The sequence below is a fragment of the Ambystoma mexicanum genome, chromosome 5p (assembly GCF_040938575.1).
Source record: "Ambystoma mexicanum isolate Mex_15411 chromosome 5p, UKY_AmexF1_1, whole genome shotgun sequence".
In the NCBI taxonomy this organism is placed as follows: domain Eukaryota; kingdom Metazoa; phylum Chordata; class Amphibia; order Caudata; family Ambystomatidae; genus Ambystoma; species Ambystoma mexicanum.
The window spans coordinates 743,010,212-743,036,437 of NC_090930.1; the positions used below are offsets into that span (position 1 = coordinate 743,010,212).

At 39.5% G+C, this 26,226-nt stretch overlaps 16 non-coding genes across 16 annotated transcripts; 5 read left to right on the top strand and 11 right to left on the bottom strand.

The window, feature by feature from the left end:
- Positions 1–611: 611 nt before the first annotated feature.
- Positions 612–683, bottom strand: TRNAQ-CUG (transfer RNA glutamine (anticodon CUG)). The gene has a single exon. It is a non-coding gene; the product is annotated as a tRNA-Gln (tRNA).
- Positions 684–3,048: 2,365 nt separating this feature from the next.
- On the top strand, positions 3,049–3,120 carry TRNAQ-UUG (transfer RNA glutamine (anticodon UUG)). Its single transcript has one exon. It is a non-coding gene; the product is annotated as a tRNA-Gln (tRNA).
- An 898-nt stretch (positions 3,121–4,018) lies between these two features.
- TRNAQ-CUG (transfer RNA glutamine (anticodon CUG)) lies at positions 4,019–4,090 on the bottom strand. The gene has a single exon. It is a non-coding gene; the product is annotated as a tRNA-Gln (tRNA).
- Positions 4,091–5,334: 1,244 nt separating this feature from the next.
- TRNAQ-CUG (transfer RNA glutamine (anticodon CUG)) lies at positions 5,335–5,406 on the bottom strand. The gene has a single exon. It is a non-coding gene; the product is annotated as a tRNA-Gln (tRNA).
- A 2,376-nt stretch (positions 5,407–7,782) lies between these two features.
- Positions 7,783–7,854, top strand: TRNAQ-UUG (transfer RNA glutamine (anticodon UUG)). Its single transcript has one exon. It is a non-coding gene; the product is annotated as a tRNA-Gln (tRNA).
- Positions 7,855–8,752: 898 nt separating this feature from the next.
- TRNAQ-CUG (transfer RNA glutamine (anticodon CUG)) lies at positions 8,753–8,824 on the bottom strand. Its single transcript has one exon. It is a non-coding gene; the product is annotated as a tRNA-Gln (tRNA).
- A 1,244-nt stretch (positions 8,825–10,068) lies between these two features.
- TRNAQ-CUG (transfer RNA glutamine (anticodon CUG)) lies at positions 10,069–10,140 on the bottom strand. The gene has a single exon. It is a non-coding gene; the product is annotated as a tRNA-Gln (tRNA).
- Positions 10,141–13,495: 3,355 nt separating this feature from the next.
- TRNAQ-CUG (transfer RNA glutamine (anticodon CUG)) lies at positions 13,496–13,567 on the bottom strand. The gene has a single exon. It is a non-coding gene; the product is annotated as a tRNA-Gln (tRNA).
- Positions 13,568–13,826: 259 nt separating this feature from the next.
- Positions 13,827–13,898, top strand: TRNAQ-UUG (transfer RNA glutamine (anticodon UUG)). Its single transcript has one exon. It is a non-coding gene; the product is annotated as a tRNA-Gln (tRNA).
- Positions 13,899–14,811: 913 nt separating this feature from the next.
- On the bottom strand, positions 14,812–14,883 carry TRNAQ-CUG (transfer RNA glutamine (anticodon CUG)). The gene has a single exon. It is a non-coding gene; the product is annotated as a tRNA-Gln (tRNA).
- Positions 14,884–17,261: 2,378 nt separating this feature from the next.
- TRNAQ-UUG (transfer RNA glutamine (anticodon UUG)) lies at positions 17,262–17,333 on the top strand. The gene has a single exon. It is a non-coding gene; the product is annotated as a tRNA-Gln (tRNA).
- An 898-nt stretch (positions 17,334–18,231) lies between these two features.
- On the bottom strand, positions 18,232–18,303 carry TRNAQ-CUG (transfer RNA glutamine (anticodon CUG)). The gene has a single exon. It is a non-coding gene; the product is annotated as a tRNA-Gln (tRNA).
- Positions 18,304–19,547: 1,244 nt separating this feature from the next.
- TRNAQ-CUG (transfer RNA glutamine (anticodon CUG)) lies at positions 19,548–19,619 on the bottom strand. Its single transcript has one exon. It is a non-coding gene; the product is annotated as a tRNA-Gln (tRNA).
- Positions 19,620–22,974: 3,355 nt separating this feature from the next.
- On the bottom strand, positions 22,975–23,046 carry TRNAQ-CUG (transfer RNA glutamine (anticodon CUG)). The gene has a single exon. It is a non-coding gene; the product is annotated as a tRNA-Gln (tRNA).
- A 259-nt stretch (positions 23,047–23,305) lies between these two features.
- On the top strand, positions 23,306–23,377 carry TRNAQ-UUG (transfer RNA glutamine (anticodon UUG)). The gene has a single exon. It is a non-coding gene; the product is annotated as a tRNA-Gln (tRNA).
- A 913-nt stretch (positions 23,378–24,290) lies between these two features.
- Positions 24,291–24,362, bottom strand: TRNAQ-CUG (transfer RNA glutamine (anticodon CUG)). The gene has a single exon. It is a non-coding gene; the product is annotated as a tRNA-Gln (tRNA).
- Positions 24,363–26,226: the final 1,864 nt, after the last annotated feature.

The window sequence follows — 26,226 nt, forward strand, 5'->3', positions numbered from 1 at the left end:
CTCTTTTTACTTGAAGATGCAGCAACAACATTAATAATACCATTTTGGGAAAAGCAGCTCTATTGTATCGCCATTCTCTTTCAAAATTGTTAAAGGGTTAATCCTATGAAAAGCGACCACATTCAGAATCAATGATATTAATCAAGCGTCTTAACAGTCTTTACATGTTTGTAAAATGAAGGTATCAGTTTGAGATGAAAAATAGAACGAAGAACACACTTTTCTTAATTCACAAAAGGCCTGAGGTGTATAAATACTGTTTGTACCGACCAAGGGCCCATTCGTGAATGTACTTACTTTAGTTGGATCATACCTTTCTTCAAAGAAGACATCCACAATAAACGATAAGGGAAAGGTTCGACTGATGGTAAACTCTTACAGAGATTTGAATGCAAATTATTGGATTCAACCTCCAGGGTGCTACCATTACACCATGGGTCTTTCACACCACAGAAAGTGGTGGGTTTCATTGTGGCTAAAGAGCGTCATCCATGGAAAATCTTTCTTTTTTCAAATGCACCCAGGGAATAATGCTATGAAAGTGGGCGACACAGCAGCGTCATTGCTATTAAAACAAGACACTGAGAGGAAAACAAACACAGTAATTCCCAAGGTCCCACCGAGATTTGAACTCGGATCGCTGGATTCAGAGTCCAGAGTGCTAACCATTACACCATGGAACCTACATACTTAGTGACATGATGAACGTCATTGCAGCAAAAAAAGAGCCTTTTAGAGAATGTATGCAATATTCTTTTATCTTATGCCTCCAGAGGAATAATCCTATCCAAATGAGCTGTAAAGCAAAGAGTTTGCTATTGCGCAACAACCAACTAAACAGTTCCACATTTGCATAATATCCGTGGGCTAGGAATATGAGTTTGTTAAAATGATGCATGAGATCTCGATTCTCATTTCTGTTACAACTCTGTCAGGTTGCACCAGCAAGGGGCCCATGGTGTAATGGTTAGCAAAGAACATTACTGAAGGGCCCCTCGGCCAGCCAGAAAGCCAAAATGGAGAGAACGGGCATGAACTGGTTGTGAATGAGCTTCAAAATGCGTTCACAGGTAATTGAACTGGTGATCTCCTCAGTTTATACACCTGGAACTCCTGTCAATAGCAACAGTCGGCAGCTGGGTTGCCAGACATTTAGTCGAAAAAAATTTGTCGACAGGACAATTGGTCGAAACCAAATGGTCGAATTGCTTTTGTTTTTTATTTTCACTTTTTTTTTTGGGGGGGGGTTTGGGGGGGTCCCCCCAACCCCCTTTTTTTCTAAAAACCCCTTTTTTTCCCTAAACTACAACCTAAAAAAATATATATAAATAAATTAAAAAATCGACCATTTGGCTTTCGACCAAATTACGTCGACCAAATGTCTTTCGACGAAATGTCTTTCGACGAAATGTCCGGACAGCGGCAGCTGGTCTGTGTCAGTAATGGCAATTTGATTTTGCCATTTTCACAACTCCCTAATAAATGAACAAAATGTTCCATTTGTAGGCACAGTTACATGCTATGGTATGTATACCATGCTTAATAACCACCATAGGAGGCTCAGAGCACCATCCGCATTCTTACGTACAAAACATGTAAGGAAATAATCAGATCTTTTGCTCTGCAGGAGTCAGGCTTCTTTAAAGCCTGACAAAGTGGCAGAGTGCCATTGTAAACTGAGGCATGATGAAACCATGCCCAAGAACCCAGGCAGGTTAAACCCTTCCACTCATGCCCCTAGGCCCCGAATGGCCACGAACGGCCAGGTTCTATAGACAGGGCAGCTGGCATGGATTATGGACACTTTTAACATAGGGTGGTTTTTCAACCTTATCTCCTCTGGGAGCAAAGCGCTGGACAGGGTTTCCTGTACGTTTTTGAGGTTCGCAGGGATCTATGTGTGGATCTTTCTTGGTGTGAAAAGCATGACACCTTTTGGGGTGACACCAGGCTCTTCTGGGAGTTAATTTACATAATCTCTACTTTCTATTTTATGTGACATGGGCTGCAGTTACATTGTTCTGTTAATAGAGGGCAACACACAGGTCATAGTTCCAAACAGGGGTGCACGGTCTGCTTGCTAGCTTACATTTACAGTTCTATTTGGGATTCACCGCCTTTTCATAAACTGAGTACTCTTCCGGAGTATTTCTAACTTATGTAGGTGTTTTGGGGGTGTTAGGTGCCTTTGTATGACTGCTGCAAACCACTTGATATTAGACATTGATTGGAAACGACATAAAAAATCCTGACACATATTGTAAGCGGACATAAAATGACCTATATTAGCTAATATAAGTAAACAGACATCACTCCCCCCTCCCCACAAAAAGGGATGTATGCGTACACAAAAAATAAAAATGAAAAACAAGCAACTACTGCAGTTAAAATCTAAAAATGTAAATTCAGTTACATGATCATGACTCGGAAGGGGAAGTTAAAAAGTAAAAAAACACACGGTAGGAGAGAGGTTAGCTTTACATGCCATGAGGGAGGAAGAGGTCTTCCAAGCACTGTTGTGTATGTTGGTCAATCCCTCTGAAACGCAAAAGGGATGTGCACATAGAAATCAAAGCAGAGTCATCCAGAGAGACTATTTAATTCTTTTTTTTTCAAATTCTCAAAAGGAAGCTGCTATCAAATTGAACTATTCATCACAGCCACTGCTAGGAAATCTATGTGCATAAAATGACAATACACCCAAAGGAAAACAAAATATAGCTATAACATGTCAGATTACTAAATTCAGAGTCCAGCCTACTAACCATTAGACCATGGAACCTAAATACTTCCGCAAATGCTGAACTTCATTATGCCAAAACAGAGGCAGTCAGAAACAATATTTAATATTGCTTAATCATATGCCTCAAGAGGAAGAATTTGATCTACATGCTCTATAAAGCATAGAGATTGCTATAGCACAACGTCAATCGACAACATCGCTGTGTTTGTATGATATCAGTCAATTGGGACTATGAATCTGTAAAAATTGTAAATGTGCTCTATATTGCCATTTCTGATTCAACGCTCTCAGGTGCATCTTGCAAGGGATCCATGGTGTAATGGTTAGCACTTTGGACTTTGAATCCAACAATCCGAGTTCAAGTCTCGGTGGAACCGTTATCTTGCTCTTACACTCCATTTTCTAATTTCTCAAATTACAATTCAACAGAGTTAATATTCAGAAGTTCAGTCGACTCAGGTACCCGTTTTCACACTCTCTCTCTCTCTCTCTCTCTGCACGACATTACATTTAAATGCACTTTGGTGCCTGATACCAATACAGTGATGCAACTACATATCGTTAATGTACAATCCCTAAGGTCAATCAGAGTGGGCACCCAGATATCTCTCAGAAACATTTTCCACAGATGAATAATGTCCAACCTTAACTCTATGAAAAGAAAAATGTACACACTATGTGCAGTAGATTCTCTGCTCACTGGAACATGCAGAAACAACATTGATGTGAAAAGATTGGAAAAAGCCCTATTTTATATACAATTATTTTGGTGAATCATATTCACTTTCACAATCATTCCTATGTTTCAAGCAATTTGATGGTCTTATTAAATGTGTAAAAAATGTAATTCTTTGAGTTGACAAACTGTATGGAGAGCAAACTTTTTATAACTTACAAGAGTTATGAGTTCTAGAAAGTAGTGCATTTACTGATCAAGTGCCCTTGTTTAAATGTACTTACTTTATTTGGATCACACCTTTCTCGAAAGAAGAAATAAACTCTAAATTATCAGGAAACAATTCAACTGATTTTAGGGGCCTCCTGGGCTTTCAATGCAAATCGCTGAGATCAAAAGCCAGTTTAATAGCCATTATACCTTGGAGCTTTGGAGATATGAGAGTGGGCAGTTTCTTTGTGGCAAAAGAGAGTCATCCCCAGAAACTATTAATATTCTTTGGTCAAAGAAGACTGCCATCAAAGTGGGCTGTAAAGCAAAGCTATTGCTGTTATATCTATCTGCAAATGAAAGGCAACTCTAAAAGAGAAGCAGCCCCAAGGTCCCACCGAGACTTGAAATCGGATCGCTGGATTCAGAGTCCAGAGTGCTAACCATTACACCATGGAACCCACATATTCAGTAACATGATGCACTTCATTCTGGAAAAACAGAGCACATCAGAGAAAATATGTAATATTCCTATATCATTAGACTCCAGAGGAAGAATTTGATCCAAATGAGACATGAAGCCAATACTTTGCGATTGCACAGCATCCAACAGCAACAGTGCTGCTTCGATATAATATCAGTAAACGGTTACTATAGGTCAGTAAAAATCTTGACTGTGCCCTATATTCTCATTGCCCTTATGAAGCTCTACTCAGCAAGGGTTCCATGGTGTAATGGTTAGCCCTTTGGATTTTGAATCCAGCGATCTGAGTTCAAGTCTCGGTGGAACCTCTCTCTTGCTCTAACACACTTTGTCTCCTTGTTGTCTTAAATTATAGACCAAAGATAGTAATATTCATAAGGTTAGTGGTGTAGGGTATTCATTTTCGCTCTCACTCTCTGGCATAACTTTTCATAAAAATCCACTTTTGTGCCTAGCACCTTAACCTTTATGCATTTTTTTTAAATGTATGAACAGTGAGGTCATTCTGAGTCGATTGGCAGATCTGCATCGGAAACATACATAAAAGATTTGACATTTTCAAACTTAACTCAATGTTAAGAAACATGCTCAATCTGTGACCCAATGGATTCTCTTTTTACTTGAAGATGCAGCAACAACATTAATAATACCATTTTGGGAAAAGCAGCTCTATTGTATCGCCATTCTCTTTCAAAATTGTTAAAGGGTTAATCCTATGAAAAGCGAACACATTCAGAATCAATGATATTAATCAAGCGTCTTAACAGTCTTTACATGTTTGTAAAATGAAGGTATCAGTTTGAGATGAAAAATAGAACGAAGAACACACTTTTCTTAATTCACAAAAGGCCTGAGGTGTATAAATACTGTTTGTACCGACCAAGGGCCCATTCGTGAATGTACTTACTTTAGTTGGATCATACCTTTCTTCAAAGAAGACATCCACAATAAACGATAAGGGAAAGGTTCGACTGATGGTAAACTCTTACAGAGATTTGAATGCAAATTATTGGATTCAACCTCCAGGGTGCTACCATTACACCATGGGTCTTTCACACCACAGAAAGTGGTGGGTTTCATTGTGGCTAAAGAGCGTCATCCATGGAAAATCTTTCTTTTTTCAAATGCACCCAGGGAATAATGCTATGAAAGTGGGCGACACAGCAGCGTCATTGCTATTAAAACAAGACACTGAGAGGAAAACAAACACAGTAATTCCCAAGGTCCCACCGAGATTTGAACTCGGATCGCTGGATTCAGAGTCCAGAGTGCTAACCATTACACCATGGAACCTACATACTTAGTGACATGATGAACGTCATTGCAGCAAAAAAAGAGCCTTTTAGAGAATGTATGCAATATTCTTTTATCTTATGCCTCCAGAGGAAGAATCCTATCCAAATGAGCTGTAAAGCAAAGAGTTTGCTATTGCGCAACAACCAACTAAACAGTTCCACATTTGCATAATATCCGGGGGCTAGGAATATGAGTTTGTTAAAATGATGCATGAGATCTCGATTCTCATTTCTGTTACAACTCTGTCAGGTTGCACCAGCAAGGGGCCCATGGTGTAATGGTTAGCAAAGAACATTACTGAAGGGCCCCTCGGCCAGCCAGAAAGCCAAAATGGAGAGAACGGGCATGAACTGGTTGTGAATGAGCTTCAAAATGCGTTCACAGGTAATTGAACTGGTGATCTCCTCAGTTTATACACCTGGAACTCCTGTCAATAGCAACAGTCGGCAGCTGGGTTGGCAGACATTTAGTCGAAAAAAATGTGTCGACAGGACAATTGGTCGAAACCATTTGGTCGAAAACCAAATGGTCGAATTGCTTTTGTTTTTTATTTTCACTTTTTTTTGGGGGGGGTTTGGGGGGGTCCCCCAACCCCCTTTTTTTCTAAAAACCCCTTTTTTTCCCTAAACTACAACCTAAAAAATTATATATAAATAAATTAAAAAATCGACCATTTGGCTTTCGACCAAATTACGTCGACCAAATGTCTTTCGACGAAATGTCTTTCGACGAAATGTCCGGACAGCGGCAGCTGGTCTGTGTCAGTAATGGCAATTTGATTTTGCCATTTTCACAACTCCCTAATAAATGAACAAAATGTTCCATTTGTAGGCACAGTTACATGCTATGGTATGTATACCATGCTTAATAACCACCATAGGAGGCTCAGAGCACCATCCGCATTCTTACGTACAAAACATGTAAGGAAATAATCAGATCTTTTGCTCTGCAGGAGTCAGGCTTCTTTAAAGCCTGACAAAGTGGCAGAGTGCCATTGTAAACTGAGGCATGATGAAACCATGCCCAAGAACCCAGGCAGGTTAAACCCTTCCACTCATGCCCCTAGGCCCCGAATGGCCACGAACGGCCAGGTTCTATAGACAGGGCAGCTGGCATGGATTATGGACACTTTTAACATAGGGTGGTTTTTCAACCTTATCTCCTCTGGGAGCAAAGCGCTGGACAGGGTTTCCTGTACGTTTTTGAGGTTCGCAGGGATCTATGTGTGGATCTTTCTTGGTGTGAAAAGCATGACACCTTTTGGGGTGACACCAGGCTCTTCTGGGAGTTAATTTACATAATCTCTACTTTCTATTTTATGTGACATGGGCTGCAGTTACATTGTTCTGTTAATAGAGGGCAACACACAGGTCATAGTTCCAAACAGGGGTGCACGGTCTGCTTGCTAGCTTACATTTACAGTTCTATTTGGGATTCACCGCCTTTTCATAAACTGAGTACTCTTCCGGAGTATTTCTAACTTATGTAGGTGTTTTGGGGGTGTTAGGTGCCTTTGTATGACTGCTGCAAACCACTTGATATTAGACATTGATTGGAAACGACATAAAAAATCCTGACACATATTGTAAGCGGACATAAAATGACCTATATTAGCTAATATAAGTAAACAGACATCACTCCCCCCTCCCCACAAAAAGGGATGTATGCGTACACAAAAAATAAAAATGAAAAACAAGCAACTACTGCAGTTAAAATCTAAAAATGTAAATTCAGTTACATGATCATGACTCGGAAGGGGAAGTTAAAAAGTAAAAAAACACACGGTAGGAGAGAGGTTAGCTTTACATGCCATGAGGGAGGAAGAGGTCTTCCAAGCACTGTTGTGTATGTTGGTCAATCCCTCTGAAACGCAAAAGGGATGTGCACATAGAAATCAAAGCAGAGTCATCCAGAGAGACTATTTAATTCTTTTTTTTTCAAATTCTCAAAAGGAAGCTGCTATCAAATTGAACTATTCATCACAGCCACTGCTAGGAAATCTATGTGCATAAAATGACAATACACCCAAAGGAAAACAAAATATAGCTATAACATGTCAGATTACTAAATTCAGAGTCCAGCCTACTAACCATTAGACCATGGAACCTAAATACTTCCGCAAATGCTGAACTTCATTATGCCAAAACAGAGGCAGTCAGAAACAATATTTAATATTGCTTAATCATATGCCTCAAGAGGAAGAATTTGATCTACATGCTCTATAAAGCATAGAGATTGCTATAGCACAACGTCAATCGACAACATCGCTGTGTTTGTATGATATCAGTCAATTGGGACTATGAATCTGTAAAAATTGTAAATGTGCTCTATATTGCCATTTCTGATTCAACGCTCTCAGGTGCATCTTGCAAGGGATCCATGGTGTAATGGTTAGCACTTTGGACTTTGAATCCAACAATCCGAGTTCAAGTCTCGGTGGAACCGTTATCTTGCTCTTACACTCCATTTTCTAATTTCTCAAATTACAATTCAACAGAGTTAATATTCAGAAGTTCAGTCGACTCAGGTACCCGTTTTCACACTCTCTCTCTCTCTCTCTCTCTGCACGACATTACATTTAAATGCACTTTGGTGCCTGATACCAATACAGTGATGCAACTACATATCGTTAATGTACAATCCCTAAGGTCAATCAGAGTGGGCACCCAGATATCTCTCAGAAACATTTTCCACAGATGAATAATGTCCAACCTTAACTCTATGAAAAGAAAAATGTACACACTATGTGCAGTAGATTCTCTGCTCACTTGAACATGCAGAAACAACATTGATGTGAAAAGATTGGAAAAAGCCCTATTTTATATACAATTATTTTGGTGAATCATATTCACTTTCACAATCATTCCTATGTTTCAAGCAATTTGATGGTCTTATTAAATGTGTAAAAAATGTAATTCTTTGAGTTGACAAACTGTATGGAGAGCAAACTTTTTATAACTTACAAGAGTTATGAGTTCTAGAAAGTAGTGCATTTACTGATCAAGTGCCCTTGTTTAAATGTACTTACTTTATTTGGATCACACCTTTCTCGAAAGAAGAAATAAACTCTAAATTATCAGGAAACAATTCAACTGATTTTAGGGGCCTCCTGGGCTTTCAATGCAAATCGCTGAGATCAAAAGCCAGTTTAATAGCCATTATACCTTGGAGCTTTGGAGATATGAGAGTGGGCAGTTTCTTTGTGGCAAAAGAGAGTCATCCCCAGAAACTATTAATATTCTTTGGTCAAAGAAGACTGCCATCAAAGTGGGCTGTAAAGCAAAGCTATTGCTGTTATATCTATCTGCAAATGAAAGGCAACTCTAAAAGAGAAGCAGCCCCAAGGTCCCACCGAGACTTGAAATCGGATCGCTGGATTCAGAGTCCAGAGTGCTAACCATTACACCATGGAACCCACATATTCAGTAACATGATGCACTTCATTCTGGAAAAACAGAGCACATCAGAGAAAATATGTAATATTCCTATATCATTAGACTCCAGAGGAAGAATTTGATCCAAATGAGACATGAAGCCAATACTTTGCGATTGCACAGCATCCAACAGCAACAGTGCTGCTTCGATATAATATCAGTAAACGGTTACTATAGGTCAGTAAAAATCTTGACTGTGCCCTATATTCTCATTGCCCTTATGAAGCTCTACTCAGCAAGGGTTCCATGGTGTAATGGTTAGCCCTTTGGATTTTGAATCCAGCGATCTGAGTTCAAGTCTCGGTGGAACCTCTCTCTTGCTCTAACACACTTTGTCTCCTTGTTGTCTTAAATTATAGACCAAAGATAGTAATATTCATAAGGTTAGTGGTGTAGGGTATTCATTTTCGCTCTCACTCTCTGGCATAACTTTTCATAAAAATCCACTTTTGTGCCTAGCACCTTAACCTTTATGCATTTTTTTTAAATGTATGAACAGTGAGGTCATTCTGAGTCGATTGGCAGATCTGCATCGGAAACATACATAAAAGATTTGAAATTTTCAAACTTAACTCAATGTTAAGAAACATGCTCAATCTGTGACCCAATGGATTCTCTTTTTACTTGAAGATGCAGCAACAACATTAATAATACCATTTTGGGAAAAGCAGCTCTATTGTATCGCCATTCTCTTTCAAAATTGTTAAAGGGTTAATCCTATGAAAAGCGAACACATTCAGAATCAATGATATTAATCAAGCGTCTTAACAGTCTTTACATGTTTGTAAAATGAAGGTATCAGTTTGAGATGAAAAATAGAACGAAGAACACACTTTTCTTAATTCACAAAAGGCCTGAGGTGTATAAATACTGTTTGTACCGACCAAGGGCCCATTCGTGAATGTACTTACTTTAGTTGGATCATACCTTTCTTCAAAGAAGACATCCACAATAAACGATAAGGGAAAGGTTCGACTGATGGTAAACTCTTACAGAGATTTGAATGCAAATTATTGGATTCAACCTCCAGGGTGCTACCATTACACCATGGGTCTTTCACACCACAGAAAGTGGTGGGTTTCATTGTGGCTAAAGAGCGTCATCCATGGAAAATCTTTCTTTTTTCAAATGCACCCAGGGAATAATGCTATGAAAGTGGGCGACACAGCAGCGTCATTGCTATTAAAACAAGACACTGAGAGGAAAACAAACACAGTAATTCCCAAGGTCCCACCGAGATTTGAACTCGGATCGCTGGATTCAGAGTCCAGAGTGCTAACCATTACACCATGGAACCTACATACTTAGTGACATGATGAACGTCATTGCAGCAAAAAAAGAGCCTTTTAGAGAATGTATGCAATATTCTTTTATCTTATGCCTCCAGAGGAAGAATCCTATCCAAATGAGCTGTAAAGCAAAGAGTTTGCTATTGCGCAACAACCAACTAAACAGTTCCACATTTGCATAATATCCGGGGGCTAGGAATATGAGTTTGTTAAAATGATGCATGAGATCTCGATTCTCATTTCTGTTACAACTCTGTCAGGTTGCACCAGCAAGGGGCCCATGGTGTAATGGTTAGCAAAGAACATTACTGAAGGGCCCCTCGGCCAGCCAGAAAGCCAAAATGGAGAGAACGGGCATGAACTGGTTGTGAATGAGCTTCAAAATGCGTTCACAGGTAATTGAACTGGTGATCTCCTCAGTTTATACACCTGGAACTCCTGTCAATAGCAACAGTCGGCAGCTGGGTTGGCAGACATTTCGTCGAAAAAAATGTGTCGACAGGACAATTGGTCGAAACCATTTGGTCGAAAACCAAATGGTCGAATTGCTTTTGTTTTTTATTTTCACTTTTTTTTGGGGGGGGTTTGGGGGGGTCCCCCAACCCCCTTTTTTTCTAAAAACCCCTTTTTTTCCCTAAACTACAACCTAAAAAATTATATATAAATAAATTAAAAAATCGACCATTTGGCTTTCGACCAAATTACGTCGACCAAATGTCTTTCGACGAAATGTCTTTCGACAAAATGTCCGGACAGCGGCAGCTGGTCTGTGTCAGTAATGGCAATTTGATTTTGCCATTTTCACAACTCCCTAATAAATGAACAAAATGTTCCATTTGTAGGCACAGTTACATGCTATGGTATGTATACCATGCTTAATAACCACCATAGGAGGCTCAGAGCACCATCCGCATCCTTACGTACAAAACATGTAAGGAAATAATCAGATCTTTTGCTCTGCAGGAGTCAGGCTTCTTTAAAGCCTGACAAAGTGGCAGAGTGCCATTGTAAACTGAGGCATGATGAAACCATGCCCAAGAACCCAGGCAGGTTAAACCCTTCCACTCATGCCCCTAGGCCCCGGACGGCCAAGAACAGCCAGGTTCTATAGACAGGGCAGCTGGCATGGATTATGGACACTTTTAACATATGGTGGTTTTTCAACCTTATCTCCTCTGGGAGCAAAGCGCTGGACAGGGTTTCCTGTACGTTTTTGAGGTTCGCAGGGATCTATGTGTGGATGTTTCTTGGTGTGAAAAGCATGACACCTTTTGGGGTGACACCAGGCTCTTCTGGGAGTTAATTTGCATAATCTCTACTTTCTATTTTATGTGACATGGGCTGCAGTTACATTGTTCTGTTAATAGAGGGCAACACACAGGTCATAGTTCCAAACAGGGGTGCACGGTCTGCTTGGTAGCTTACATTTACAGTTCTATTTGGGATTCACCGCCTTTTCATAAACTGAGTACTCTTCCGGAGTATTTCTAATTTATGTAGGTGTTTTGGGGGTGTTACGTGCCTTTGTATGACTGCTGCAAACCACTTGATATTAGACATTGATTGGAAACGACATAAAAAATCCTGACACATATTGTAAGCGGACATAAAATGACCTATATTAGCTAATATAAGTAAACAGACATCACTCCCCCCTCCCCACAAAAAGGGATGTATGCGTACACAAAAAATAAAAATGAAAAACAAGCAACTACTGCAGTTAAAATCTAAAAATGTAAATTCAGTTACATGATCATGACTCGGAAGGGGAAGTTAAAAAGTAAAAAAACACACGGTAGGAGAGAGGTTAGCTTTACATGCCATGAGGGAGGAAGAGGTCTTCCAAGCACTGTTGTGTATGTTGGTCAATCCCTCTGAAACGCAAAAGGGATGTGCACATAGAAATCAAAGCAGAGTCATCCAGAGAGACTATTTAATTCTTTTTTTTTCAAATTCTCAAAAGGAAGCTGCTATCAAATTGAACTATTCATCACAGCCACTGCTAGGAAATCTATGTGCATAAAATGACAATACACCCAAAGGAAAACAAAATATAGCTATAACATGTCAGATTACTAAATTCAGAGTCCAGCCTACTAACCATTAGACCATGGAACCTAAATACTTCCGCAAATGCTGAACTTCATTATGCCAAAACAGAGGCAGTCAGAAACAATATTTAATATTGCTTAATCATATGCCTCAAGAGGAAGAATTTGATCTACATGCTCTATAAAGCACAGAGATTGCTATAGCACAACGTCAATCGACAACATCGCTGTGTTTGTATGATATCAGTCAATTGGGACTATGAATCTGTAAAAATTGTAAATGTGCTCTATATTGCCATTTCTGATTCAACGCTCTCAGGTGCATCTTGCAAGGGTTCCATGGTGTAATGGTTAGCACTTTGGACTTTGAATCCAACAATCCGTGTTCAAGTCTCGGTAGAACCGTTATCTTGCTCTTACACTCCATTTTCTAATTTCTCAAATTACAATTCAACAGAGTTAATATTCAGAAGTTCAGTCGACTCAGGTAGCCGTTTTCACACTCCCTCTCTCTCTGCACGACATTACATTTAAATGCACTTTGGTGCCTGATACCAATACAGTGATGCAACTACATATCGTTAATGTACAATCCCTAAGGTCAATCAGAGTGGGCACCCAGATATCTCTCAGAAACATTTTCCACAGATGAATAATGTCCAACCTTAACTCTATGAAAAGAAAAATGTACACACTATGTGCAGTAGATTCTCTGCTCACTGGAACATGCAGAAACAACATTGATGTGAAAAGATTGGAAAAAGCCCTATTTTATTAACATTAAAAAATGTTATACAATTATTTTGGTGAATCATATTCACTTTCACAATCATTCCTATGTTTCAAGCAATTTGATGGTCTTATTAAATGTGTAAAAAATGTAATTCTTTGAGTTGACAAACTGTATGGAGAGCAAACTTTTTATAACTTACGAGAGTTATGAGTTCTAGAAAGTAGTGCATTTACTGATCAAGTGCCCTTGTTTAAATGTACTTACTTTATTTGGATCACACCTTTCTCGAAAGAAGAAATAAACTCTAAATTATCAGGAAACAATTCAACTGATTTTAGGGTCCTCCTGGGCTTTCAATGCAAATCGCTGAGATCAAAAGCCAGTTTAATAGCCATTATACCTTGGAGCTTTGGAGATATGAGAGTGGGCAGTTTCTTTGTGGCAAAAGAGAGTCATCCCCGGAAACTATTAATATTCTTTGGTCAAAGAAGACTGCCATCAAAGTGGGCTGTAAAGCAAAGCTATTGCTGTTATATCTATCTGCAAATGAAAGGCAACTCTAAAAGAGAAGCAGCCCCAAGGTCCCACCGAGACTTGAACTCGGATCGCTGGATTCAGAGTCCAGAGTGCTAACCATTACACCATGGAACCCACATATTCAGTAGCATGATGCACTTCATTCTGGAAAAACAGAGCACATCAGAGAAAATATGTAATATTCCTATATCATTAGACTCCAGAGGAAGAATTTGATCCAAATGAGACATGAAGCCAATACTTTGCGATTGCACAGCATCCAACAGCAACAGTGCTGCTTCGATATAATATCAGTAAACGGTTACTATAGGTCAGTAAAAATCTTGACTGTGCCCTATATTCTCATTGCCCTTATGAAGCTCTGCTCAACAAGGGTTCCATGGTGTAATGGTTAGCACTTTGGACTTTGAATCCAGCCATCCGAGTTCAAGTCTCGGTGGAACCTCTCTCTTGCTCTAACACACTTTGTCTCCTTGTTGTCTTAAATTATAGGCCAAAGATAGTAATATTCATAAGGTTAGTGGTGTAGGGTATTCATTTTCGCTCTCACTCTCTGGCATAAATTTTCATAAAAATCCACTTTTGTGCCTAGCACCTTAACCTTTATGCATTTTTTTTAAATGTATGAACAGTGAGGTCATTCTGAGTCGATGGGCAGATCTGCATCGGAAACATACATAAAAGATTTGAAATTTTCAAACTTAACTCAATGTTAAGAAACATGCTCAATCTGTGACCCAATGGATTCTCTTTTTACTTGAAGATGCAGCAACAACATTAATAATACCATTTTGGGAAAAGCAGCTCTATTGTATCGCCATTCTCTTTCAAAATTGTTAAAGGGTTAATCCTATGAAAAGGGACCACATTCAGAATCAATGATATTAATCAAGCGTCTTAACAGTCTTTACATGTTTGTAAAATGAAGGTATCAGTTTGAGATGAAAAATAGAACGAAGAACACACTTTTCTTAATTCACAAAAGGCCTGAGGTGTATAAATACTGTTTGTACCGACCAAGGGCCCATTCGTGAATGTACTTACTTTAGTTGGATCATACCTTTCTTCAAAGAAGACATCCACAATAAACGATAAGGGAAAGGTTCGACTGATGGTAAACTCTTACAGAGATTTGAATGCAAATTATTGGATTCAACCTCCAGGGTGCTACCATTACACCATGGGTCTTTCACACCACAGAAAGTGGTGGGTTTCATTGTGGCTAAAGAGCGTCATCCATGGAAAATCTTTCTTTTTTCAAATGCACCCAGGGAATAATGCTATGAAAGTGGGCGACACAGCAGCGTCATTGCTATTAAAACAAGACACTGAGAGGAAAACAAACACAGTAATTCCCAAGGTCCCACCGAGATTTGAACTCGGATCGCTGGATTCAGAGTCCAGAGTGCTAACCATTACACCATGGAATCTACATACTTAGTGACATGATGAACGTCATTGCAGCAAAAAAAGAGCCTTTTAGAGAATGTATGCAATATTCTTTTATCTTATGCCTCCAGAGGAAGAATCCTATCCAAATGAGCTGTAAAGCAAAGAGTTTGCTATTGCGCAACAACCAACTAAACAGTTCCACATTTGCATAATATCCGTGGGCTAGGAATATGAGTTTGTTAAAATGATGCATGAGATCTCGATTCACATTTCTGTTACAACTCTGTCAGGTTGCACCAGCAAGGGGCCCATGGTGTAATGGTTAGCAAAGAACATTACTGAAGGGCCCCTCGGCCAGCCAGAATGCCAAAATGGAGAGAACGGGCATGAACTGGTTGTGAATGAGCTTCAAAATGCGTTCACAGGTAATTGAACTGGTGATCTCCTCAGTTTATACACCTGGAACTCCTGTCAATAGCAACAGTCGGCAGCTGGGTTGCCAGACATTTCGTCGGAAAAAATTTGTCGACAGGACAATTGGTCGAAACCATTTGGTCGAAAACCAAATGGTCGAATTGCTTTTGTTTTTTATTTTCACTTTTTTTTTGGGGGGGGGGTTTGGGGGGGTCCCCCCAACCCCCTTTTTTTCTAAAAACCCCTTTTTTTCCCTAAACTACAACCTAAAAAAATATATATAAATAAATTAAAAAATCGACCATTTGGCTTTCGACCAAATTACGTCGACCAAATGTCTTTCGACGAAATGTCTTTCGACGAAATGTCCGGACAGCGGCAGCTGGTCTGTGTCAGTAATGGCAATTTGATTTCGCCATTTTCACAACTCCCTAATAAATGAACAAAATGTTCCATTTGTAGGCACAGTTACATGCTATGGTATGTATACCATGCTTAATAACCACCATAGGAGGCTCAGAGCACCATCCGCATTCTTACGTACAAAACATGTAAGGAAATAATCAGATCTATTGCTCTGCAGGAGTCAGGCTTCTTTAAAGCCTGACAAAGTGGCAGAGTGCCATTGTAAACTGAGGCATGATGAAACCATGCCCAAGAACCCAGGCAGGTTAAACCCTTCCACTCATGCCCCTAGGCCCCGAATGGCCACGAACGGCCAGGTTCTATAGACAGGGCAGCTGGCATAGATTATGGACACTTTTAACATAGGGTGGTTTTTCAACCTTATCTCCTCTGGGAGCAAAGCGCTGGACAGGGTTTCCTGTACGTTTTTGAGGTTCGCAGGGATCTATGTGTGGATGTTTCTTGGTGTGAAAAGCATGACACCTTTTGGGGTGACACCAGGCTCTTCTGGGAGTTAATTTACATAATCTCTACTTTCTATTTTATGTGACATGGGCTGCAGTTACATTGTTCTGTTAATAGAGGGCAACACACAGGTCATAGTTCCAAACAGGGGTGCACGGTCTGCTTGCTAGCTTACATTTACAGTTCTATTTGGGATTCACCGCCTTTTCATAAAATGAGTACTCTTCCGGAATATTTCTAACTTATGTAGGTGTTTTGGGGGTGTTACGTGCCTTTGTATGACTGCTGCAAACCACTTGATATTAGACATTGATTGGAAACGACATAAAAAATCCTGACACATATTGTAAGCGGACATAAAATGACCTATATTAGCTAATATAAGTAAACAGACATCACTCCCCCCTCCCCACAAAAAGGGATGTATGCGTACACAAAAAATAAAAATGAAAAACAAGCAACTACTGCAGTTAAAATCTAAAAATGTAAATTCAGTTACATGATCATGACTCGGAAGGGGAAGTTAAAAAGTAAAAAAACACACGGTAGGAGAGAGGTTAGCTTTACATGCCATGGGAGGAAGAGGTCTTCCAAGCACTGTTGTGTATGTTGGTCAATCCCTCTGAAACGCAAAAGGGATGTGCACATAGAAATCAAAGCAGAGTCATCCAGAGAGACTATTTAATTCTTTTTTTTTCAAATTCTCAAAAGGAAGCTGCTATCAAATTGAACTATTCATCACAGCCACTGCTAGGAAATCTATGTGCATAAAATGACAATACACCCAAAGGAAAACAAAATATAGCTATAACATGTCAGATTACTAAATTCAGAGTCCAGCCTACTAACCATTAGACCATGGAACCTAAATACTTCCGCAAATGCTGAACTTCATTATGCCAAAACAGAGGCAGTCAGAAACAATATTTAATATTGCTTAATCATATGCCTCAAGAGGAAGAATTTGATCTACATGCTCTATAAAGCATAGAGATTGCTATAGCACAACGTCAATCGACAACATCGCTGTGTTTGTATGATATCAGTCAATTGGGACTATGAATCTGTAAAAATTGTAAATGTGCTCTATATTGCCATTTCTGATTCAACGCTCTCAGGTGCATCTTGCAAGGGATCCATGGTGTAATGGTTAGCACTTTGGACTTTGAATCCAACAATCCGAGTTCAAGTCTCGGTGGAACCGTTATCTTGCTCTTACACTCCATTTTCTAATTTCTCAAATTACAATTCAACAGAGTTAATATTCAGAAGTTCAGTCGACTCAGGTACCCGTTTTCACACTCTCTCTCTCTCTCTCTCTCTGCACGACATTACATTTAAATGCACTTTGGTGCCTGATACCAATACAGTGATGCAACTACATATCGTTAATGTACAATCCCTAAGGTCAATCAGAGTGGGCACCCAGATATCTCTCAGAAACATTTTCCACAGATGAATAATGTCCAACCTTAACTCTATGAAAAGAAAAATGTACACACTATGTGCAGTAGATTCTCTGCTCACTGGAACATGCAGAAACAACATTGATGTGAAAAGATTGGAAAAAGCCCTATTTTATATACAATTATTTTGGTGAATCATATTCACTTTCACAATCATTCCTATGTTTCAAGCAATTTGATGGTCTTATTAAATGTGTAAAAAATGTAATTCTTTGAGTTGACAAACTGTATGGAGAGCAAACTTTTTATAACTTACAAGAGTTATGAGTTCTAGAAAGTAGTGCATTTACTGATCAAGTGCCCTTGTTTAAATGTACTTACTTTATTTGGATCACACCTTTCTCGAAAGAAGAAATAAACTCTAAATTATCAGGAAACAATTCAACTGATTTTAGGGGCCTCCTGGGCTTTCAATGCAAATCGCTGAGATCAAAAGCCAGTTTAATAGCCATTATACCTTGGAGCTTTGGAGATATGAGAGTGGGCAGTTTCTTTGTGGCAAAAGAGAGTCATCCCCAGAAACTATTAATATTCTTTGGTCAAAGAAGACTGCCATCAAAGTGGGCTGTAAAGCAAAGCTATTGCTGTTATATCTATCTGCAAATGAAAGGCAACTCTAAAAGAGAAGCAGCCCCAAGGTCCCACCGAGACTTGAAATCGGATCGCTGGATTCAGAGTCCAGAGTGCTAACCATTACACCATGGAACCCACATATTCAGTAACATGATGCACTTCATTCTGGAAAAACAGAGCACATCAGAGAAAATATGTAATATTCCTATATCATTAGACTCCAGAGGAAGAATTTGATCCAAATGAGACATGAAGCCAATACTTTGCGATTGCACAGCATCCAACAGCAACAGTGCTGCTTCGATATAATATCAGTAAACGGTTACTATAGGTCAGTAAAAATCTTGACTGTGCCCTATATTCTCATTGCCCTTATGAAGCTCTACTCAGCAAGGGTTCCATGGTGTAATGGTTAGCCCTTTGGATTTTGAATCCAGCGATCTGAGTTCAAGTCTCGGTGGAACCTCTCTCTTGCTCTAACACACTTTGTCTCCTTGTTGTCTTAAATTATAGACCAAAGATAGTAATATTCATAAGGTTAGTGGTGTAGGGTATTCATTTTCGCTCTCACTCTCTGGCATAACTTTTCATAAAAATCCACTTTTGTGCCTAGCACCTTAACCTTTATGCATTTTTTTTAAATGTATGAACAGTGAGGTCATTCTGAGTCGATTGGCAGATCTGCATCGGAAACATACATAAAAGATTTGAAATTTTCAAACTTAACTCAATGTTAAGAAACATGCTCAATCTGTGACCCAATGGATTCTCTTTTTACTTGAAGATGCAGCAACAACATTAATAATACCATTTTGGGAAAAGCAGCTCTATTGTATCGCCATTCTCTTTCAAAATTGTTAAAGGGTTAATCCTATGAAAAGCGAACACATTCAGAATCAATGATATTAATCAAGCGTCTTAACAGTCTTTACATGTTTGTAAAATGAAGGTATCAGTTTGAGATGAAAAATAGAACGAAGAACACACTTTTCTTAATTCACAAAAGGCCTGAGGTGTATAAATACTGTTTGTACCGACCAAGGGCCCAATCGTGAATGTACTTACTTTAGTTGGATCATACCTTTCTTCAAAGAAGACATCCACAATAAACGATAAGGGAAAGGTTCGACTGATGGTAAACTCTTACAGAGATTTGAATGCAAATTATTGGATTCAACCTCCAGGGTGCTACCATTACACCATGGGTCTTTCACACCACAGAAAGTGGTGGGTTTCATTGTGGCTAAAGAGCGTCATCCATGGAAAATCTTTCTTTTTTCAAATGCACCCAGGGAATAATGCTATGAAAGTGGGCGACACAGCAGCGTCATTGCTATTAAAACAAGACACTGAGAGGAAAACAAACACAGTAATTCCCAAGGTCCCACCGAGATTTGAACTCGGATCGCTGGATTCAGAGTCCAGAGTGCTAACCATTACACCATGGAACCTACATACTTAGTGACATGATGAACGTCATTGCAGCAAAAAAAGAGCCTTTTAGAGAATGTATGCAATATTCTTTTATCTTATGCCTCCAGAGGAAGAATCCTATCCAAATGAGCTGTAAAGCAAAGAGTTTGCTATTGCGCAACAACCAACTAAACAGTTCCACATTTGCATAATATCCGGGGGCTAGGAATATGAGTTTGTTAAAATGATGCATGAGATCTCGATTCTCATTTCTGTTACAACTCTGTCAGGTTGCACCAGCAAGGGGCCCATGGTGTAATGGTTAGCAAAGAACATTACTGAAGGGCCCCTCGGCCAGCCAGAAAGCCAAAATGGAGAGAACGGGCATGAACTGGTTGTGAATGAGCTTCAAAATGCGTTCACAGGTAATTGAACTGGTGATCTCCTCAGTTTATACACCTGGAACTCCTGTCAATAGCAACAGTCGGCAGCTGGGTTGGCAGACATTTCGTCGAAAAAAATGTGTCGACAGGACAATTGGTCGAAACCATTTGGTCGAAAACCAAATGGTCGAATTGCTTTTGTTTTTTATTTTCACTTTTTTTTGGGGGGGGTTTGGGGGGGTCCCCCAACCCCCTTTTTTTCTAAAAACCCCTTTTTTTCCCTAAACTACAACCTAAAAAATTATATATAAATAAATTAAAAAATCGACCATTTGGCTTTCGACCAAATTACGTCGACCAAATGTCTTTCGACGAAATGTCTTTCGACAAAATGTCCGGACAGCGGCAGCTGGTCTGTGTCAGTAATGGCAATTTGATTTTGCCATTTTCACAACTCCCTAATAAATGAACAAAATGTTCCATTTGTAGGCACAGTTACATGCTATGGTATGTATACCATGCTTAATAACCACCATAGGAGGCTCAGAGCACCATCCGCATCCTTACGTACAAAACATGTAAGGAAATAATCAGATCTTTTGCTCTGCAGGAGTCAGGCTTCTTTAAAGCCTGACAAAGTGGCAGAGTGCCATTGTAAACTGAGGCATGATGAAACCATGCCCAAGAACCCAGGCAGGTTAAACCCTTCCACTCATGCCCCTAGGCCCCGGACGGCCAAGAACGGCCAGGTTCTATAGACAGGGCAGCTGGCATGGATTATGGACACTTTTAACATATGGTGGTTTTTCAACCTTATCTCCTCTGGGAGCAAAGCGCTGGACAGGGTTTCCTGTACGTTTTTGAGGTTCGCAGGGATCTATGTGTGGATGTTTCTTGGTGTGAAAAGCATGACACCTTTTGGGGTGACACCAGGCTCTTCTGGGAGTTAATTTGCATAATCTCTACTTTCTATTTTATGTGACATGGGCTGCAGTTACATTGTTCTGTTAATAGAGGGCAACACACAGGTCATAGTTCCAAACAGGGGTGCACGGTCTGCTTGGTAGCTTACATTTACAGTTCTATTTGGGATTCACCGCCTTTTCATAAACTGAGTACTCTTCCGGAGTATTTCTAATTTATGTAGGTGTTTTGGGGGTGTTACGTGCCTTTGTATGACTGCTGCAAACCACTTGATATTAGACATTGATTGGAAACGACATAAAAAATCCTGACACATATTGTAAGCGGACATAAAATGACCTATATTAGCTAATATAAGTAAACAGACATCACTCCCCCCTCCCCACAAAAAGGGATGTATGCGTACACAAAAAATAAAAATGAAAAACAAGCAACTACTGCAGTTAAAATCTAAAAATGTAAATTCAGTTACATGATCATGACTCGGAAGGGGAAGTTAAAAAGTAAAAAAACACACGGTAGGAGAGAGGTTAGCTTTACATGCCATGAGGGAGGAAGAGGTCTTCCAAGCACTGTTGTGTATGTTGGTCAATCCCTCTGAAACGCAAAAGGGATGTGCACATAGAAATCAAAGCAGAGTCATCCAGAGAGACTATTTAATTCTTTTTTTTTCAAATTCTCAAAAGGAAGCTGCTATCAAATTGAACTATTCATCACAGCCACTGCTAGGAAATCTATGTGCATAAAATGACAATACACCCAAAGGAAAACAAAATATAGCTATAACATGTCAGATTACTAAATTCAGAGTCCAGCCTACTAACCATTAGACCATGGAACCTAAATACTTCCGCAAATGCTGAACTTCATTATGCCAAAACAGAGGCAGTCAGAAACAATATTTAATATTGCTTAATCATATGCCTCAAGAGGAAGAATTTGATCTACATGCTCTATAAAGCACAGAGATTGCTATAGCACAACGTCAATCGACAACATCGCTGTGTTTGTATGATATCAGTCAATTGGGACTATGAATCTGTAAAAATTGTAAATGTGCTCTATATTGCCATTTCTGATTCAACGCTCTCAGGTGCATCTTGCAAGGGTTCCATGGTGTAATGGTTAGCACTTTGGACTTTGAATCCAACAATCCGTGTTCAAGTCTCGGTAGAACCGTTATCTTGCTCTTACACTCCATTTTCTAATTTCTCAAATTACAATTCAACAGAGTTAATATTCAGAAGTTCAGTCGACTCAGGTAGCCGTTTTCACACTCCCTCTCTCTCTGCACGACATTACATTTAAATGCACTTTGGTGCCTGATACCAATACAGTGATGCAACTACATATCGTTAATGTACAATCCCTAAGGTCAATCAGAGTGGGCACCCAGATATCTCTCAGAAACATTTTCCACAGATGAATAATGTCCAACCTTAACTCTATGAAAAGAAAAATGTACACACTATGTGCAGTAGATTCTCTGCTCACTGGAACATGCAGAAACAACATTGATGTGAAAAGATTGGAAAAAGCCCTATTTTATTAACATTAAAAAATGTTATACAATTATTTTGGTGAATCATATTCACTTTCACAATCATTCCTATGTTTCAAGCAATTTGATGGTCTTATTAAATGTGTAAAAAATGTAATTCTTTGAGTTGACAAACTGTATGGAGAGCAAACTTTTTATAACTTACGAGAGTTATGAGTTCTAGAAAGTAGTGCATTTACTGATCAAGTGCCCTTGTTTAAATGTACTTACTTTATTTGGATCACACCTTTCTCGAAAGAAGAAATAAACTCTAAATTATCAGGAAACAATTCAACTGATTTTAGGGTCCTCCTGGGCTTTCAATGCAAATCGCTGAGATCAAAAGCCAGTTTAATAGCCATTATACCTTGGAGCTTTGGAGATATGAGAGTGGGCAGTTTCTTTGTGGCAAAAGAGAGTCATCCCCGGAAACTATTAATATTCTTTGGTCAAAGAAGACTGCCATCAAAGTGGGCTGTAAAGCAAAGCTATTGCTGTTATATCTATCTGCAAATGAAAGGCAACTCTAAAAGAGAAGCAGCCCCAAGGTCCCACCGAGACTTGAACTCGGATCGCTGGATTCAGAGTCCAGAGTGCTAACCATTACACCATGGAACCCACATATTCAGTAGCATGATGCACTTCATTCTGGAAAAACAGAGCACATCAGAGAAAATATGTAATATTCCTATATCATTAGACTCCAGAGGAAGAATTTGATCCAAATGAGACATGAAGCCAATACTTTGCGATTGCACAGCATCCAACAGCAACAGTGCTGCTTCGATATAATATCAGTAAACGGTTACTATAGGTCAGTAAAAATCTTGACTGTGCCCTATATTCTCATTGCCCTTATGAAGCTCTGCTCAACAAGGGTTCCATGGTGTAATGGTTAGCACTTTGGACTTTGAATCCAGCCATCCGAGTTCAAGTCTCGGTGGAACCTCTCTCTTGCTCTAACACACTTTGTCTCCTTGTTGTCTTAAATTATAGGCCAAAGATAGTAATATTCATAAGGTTAGTGGTGTAGGGTATTCATTTTCGCTCTCACTCTCTGGCATAAATTTTCATAAAAATCCACTTTTGTGCCTAGCACCTTAACCTTTATGCATTTTTTTTAAATGTATGAACAGTGAGGTCATTCTGAGTCGATGGGCAGATCTGCATCGGAAACATACATAAAAGATTTGAAATTTTCAAACTTAACTCAATGTTAAGAAACATGCTCAATCTGTGACCCAATGGATTCTCTTTTTACTTGAAGATGCAGCAACAACATTAATAATACCATTTTGGGAAAAGCAGCTCTATTGTATCGCCATTCTCTTTCAAAATTGTTAAAGGGTTAATCCTATGAAAAGCGACCACATTCAGAATCAATGATATTAATCAAGCGTCTTAACAGTCTTTACATGTTTGTAAAATGAAGGTATCAGTTTGAGATGAAAAATAGAATGAAGAACACACTTTTCTTAATTCACAAAAGGCCTGAGGTGTATAAATACTGTTTGTACCGACCAAGGGCCCATTCGTGAATGTACTTACTTTAGTTGGATCATACCTTTCTTCAAAGAAGACATCCACAATAAACGATAAGGGAAAGGTTCGACTGATGGTAAACTCTTACAGAGATTTGAATGCAAATTATTGGATTCAACCTCCAGGGTGCTACCATTACACCATGGGTCTTTCACACCACAGAAAGTGGTGGGTTTCATTGTGGCTAAAGAGCGTCATCCATGGAAAATCTTTCTTTTTTCAAATGCACCCAGGGAATAATGCTATGAAAGTGGGCGACACAGCAGCGTCATTGCTATTAAAACAAGACACTGAGAGGAAAACAAACACAGTAATTCCCAAGGTCCCACCGAGATTTGAACTCGGATCGCTGGATTCAGAGTCCAGAGTGCTAACCATTACACCATGGAATCTACATACTTAGTGACATGATGAACGTCATTGCAGCAAAAAAAGAGCCTTTTAGAGAATGTATGCAATATTCTTTTATCTTATGCCTCCAGAGGAAGAATCCTATCCAAATGAGCTGTAAAGCAAAGAGTTTGCTATTGCGCAACAACCAACTAAACAGTTCCACATTTGCATAATATCCGTGGGCTAGGAATATGAGTTTGTTAAAATGATGCATGAGATCTCGATTCACATTTCTGTTACAACTCTGTCAGGTTGCACCAGCAAGGGGCCCATGGTGTAATGGTTAGCAAAGAACATTACTGAAGGGCCCCTCGGCCAGCCAGAATGCCAAAATGGAGAGAACGGGCATGAACTGGTTGTGAATGAGCTTCAAAATGCGTTCACAGGTAATTGAACTGGTGATCTCCTCAGTTTATACACCTGGAACTCCTGTCAATAGCAACAGTCGGCAGCTGGGTTGCCAGACATTTCGTCGGAAAAAATTTGTCGACAGGACAATTGGTCGAAACCATTTGGTCGAAAACCAAATGGTCGAATTGCTTTTGTTTTTTATTTTCACTTTTTTTTTGGGGGGGGGGTTTGGGGGGGTCCCCCCAACCCCCTTTTTTTCTAAAAACCCCTTTTTTTCCCTAAACTACAACCTAAAAAAATATATATAAATAAATTAAAAAATCGACCATTTGGCTTTCGACCAAATTACGTCGACCAAATGTCTTTCGACGAAATGTCTTTCGACGAAATGTCCGGACAGCGGCAGCTGGTCTGTGTCAGTAATGGCAATTTGATTTCGCCATTTTCACAACTCCCTAATAAATGAACAAAATGTTCCATTTGTAGGCACAGTTACATGCTATGGTATGTATACCATGCTTAATAACCACCATAGGAGGCTCAGAGCACCATCCGCATTCTTACGTACAAAACATGTAAGGAAATAATCAGATCTATTGCTCTGCAGGAGTCAGGCTTCTTTAAAGCCTGACAAAGTGGCAGAGTGCCATTGTAAACTGAGGCATGATGAAACCATGCCCAAGAACCCAGGCAGGTTAAACCCTTCCACTCATGCCCCTAGGCCCCGAATGGCCACGAACGGCCAGGTTCTATAGACAGGGCAGCTGGCATAGATTATGGACACTTTTAACATAGGGTGGTTTTTCAACCTTATCTCCTCTGGGAGCAAAGCGCTGGACAGGGTTTCCTGTACGTTTTTGAGGTTCGCAGGGATCTATGTGTGGATGTTTCTTGGTGTGAAAAGCATGACACCTTTTGGGGTGACACCAGGCTCTTCTGGGAGTTAATTTACATAATCTCTACTTTCTATTTTATGTGACATGGGCTGCAGTTACATTGTTCTGTTAATAGAGGGCAACACACAGGTCATAGTTCCAAACAGGGGTGCACGGTCTGCTTGCTAGCTTACATTTACAGTTCTATTTGGGATTCACCGCCTTTTCATAAAATGAGTACTCTTCCGGAATATTTCTAACTTATGTAGGTGTTTTGGGGGTGTTACGTGCCTTTGTATGACTGCTGCAAACCACTTGATATTAGACATTGATTGGAAACGACATAAAAAATCCTGACACATATTGTAAGCGGACATAAAATGACCTATATTAGCTAATATAAGTAAACAGACATCACTCCCCCCTCCCCACAAAAAGGGATGTATGCGTACACAAAAAATAAAAATGAAAAACAAGCAACTACTGCAGTTAAAATCTAAAAATGTAAATTCAGTTACATGATCATGACTCGGAAGGGGAAGTTAAAAAGTAAAAAAACACACGGTAGGAGAGAGGTTAGCTTTACATGCCATGAGGGAGGAAGAGGTCTTCCAAGCACTGTTGTGTATGTTGGTCA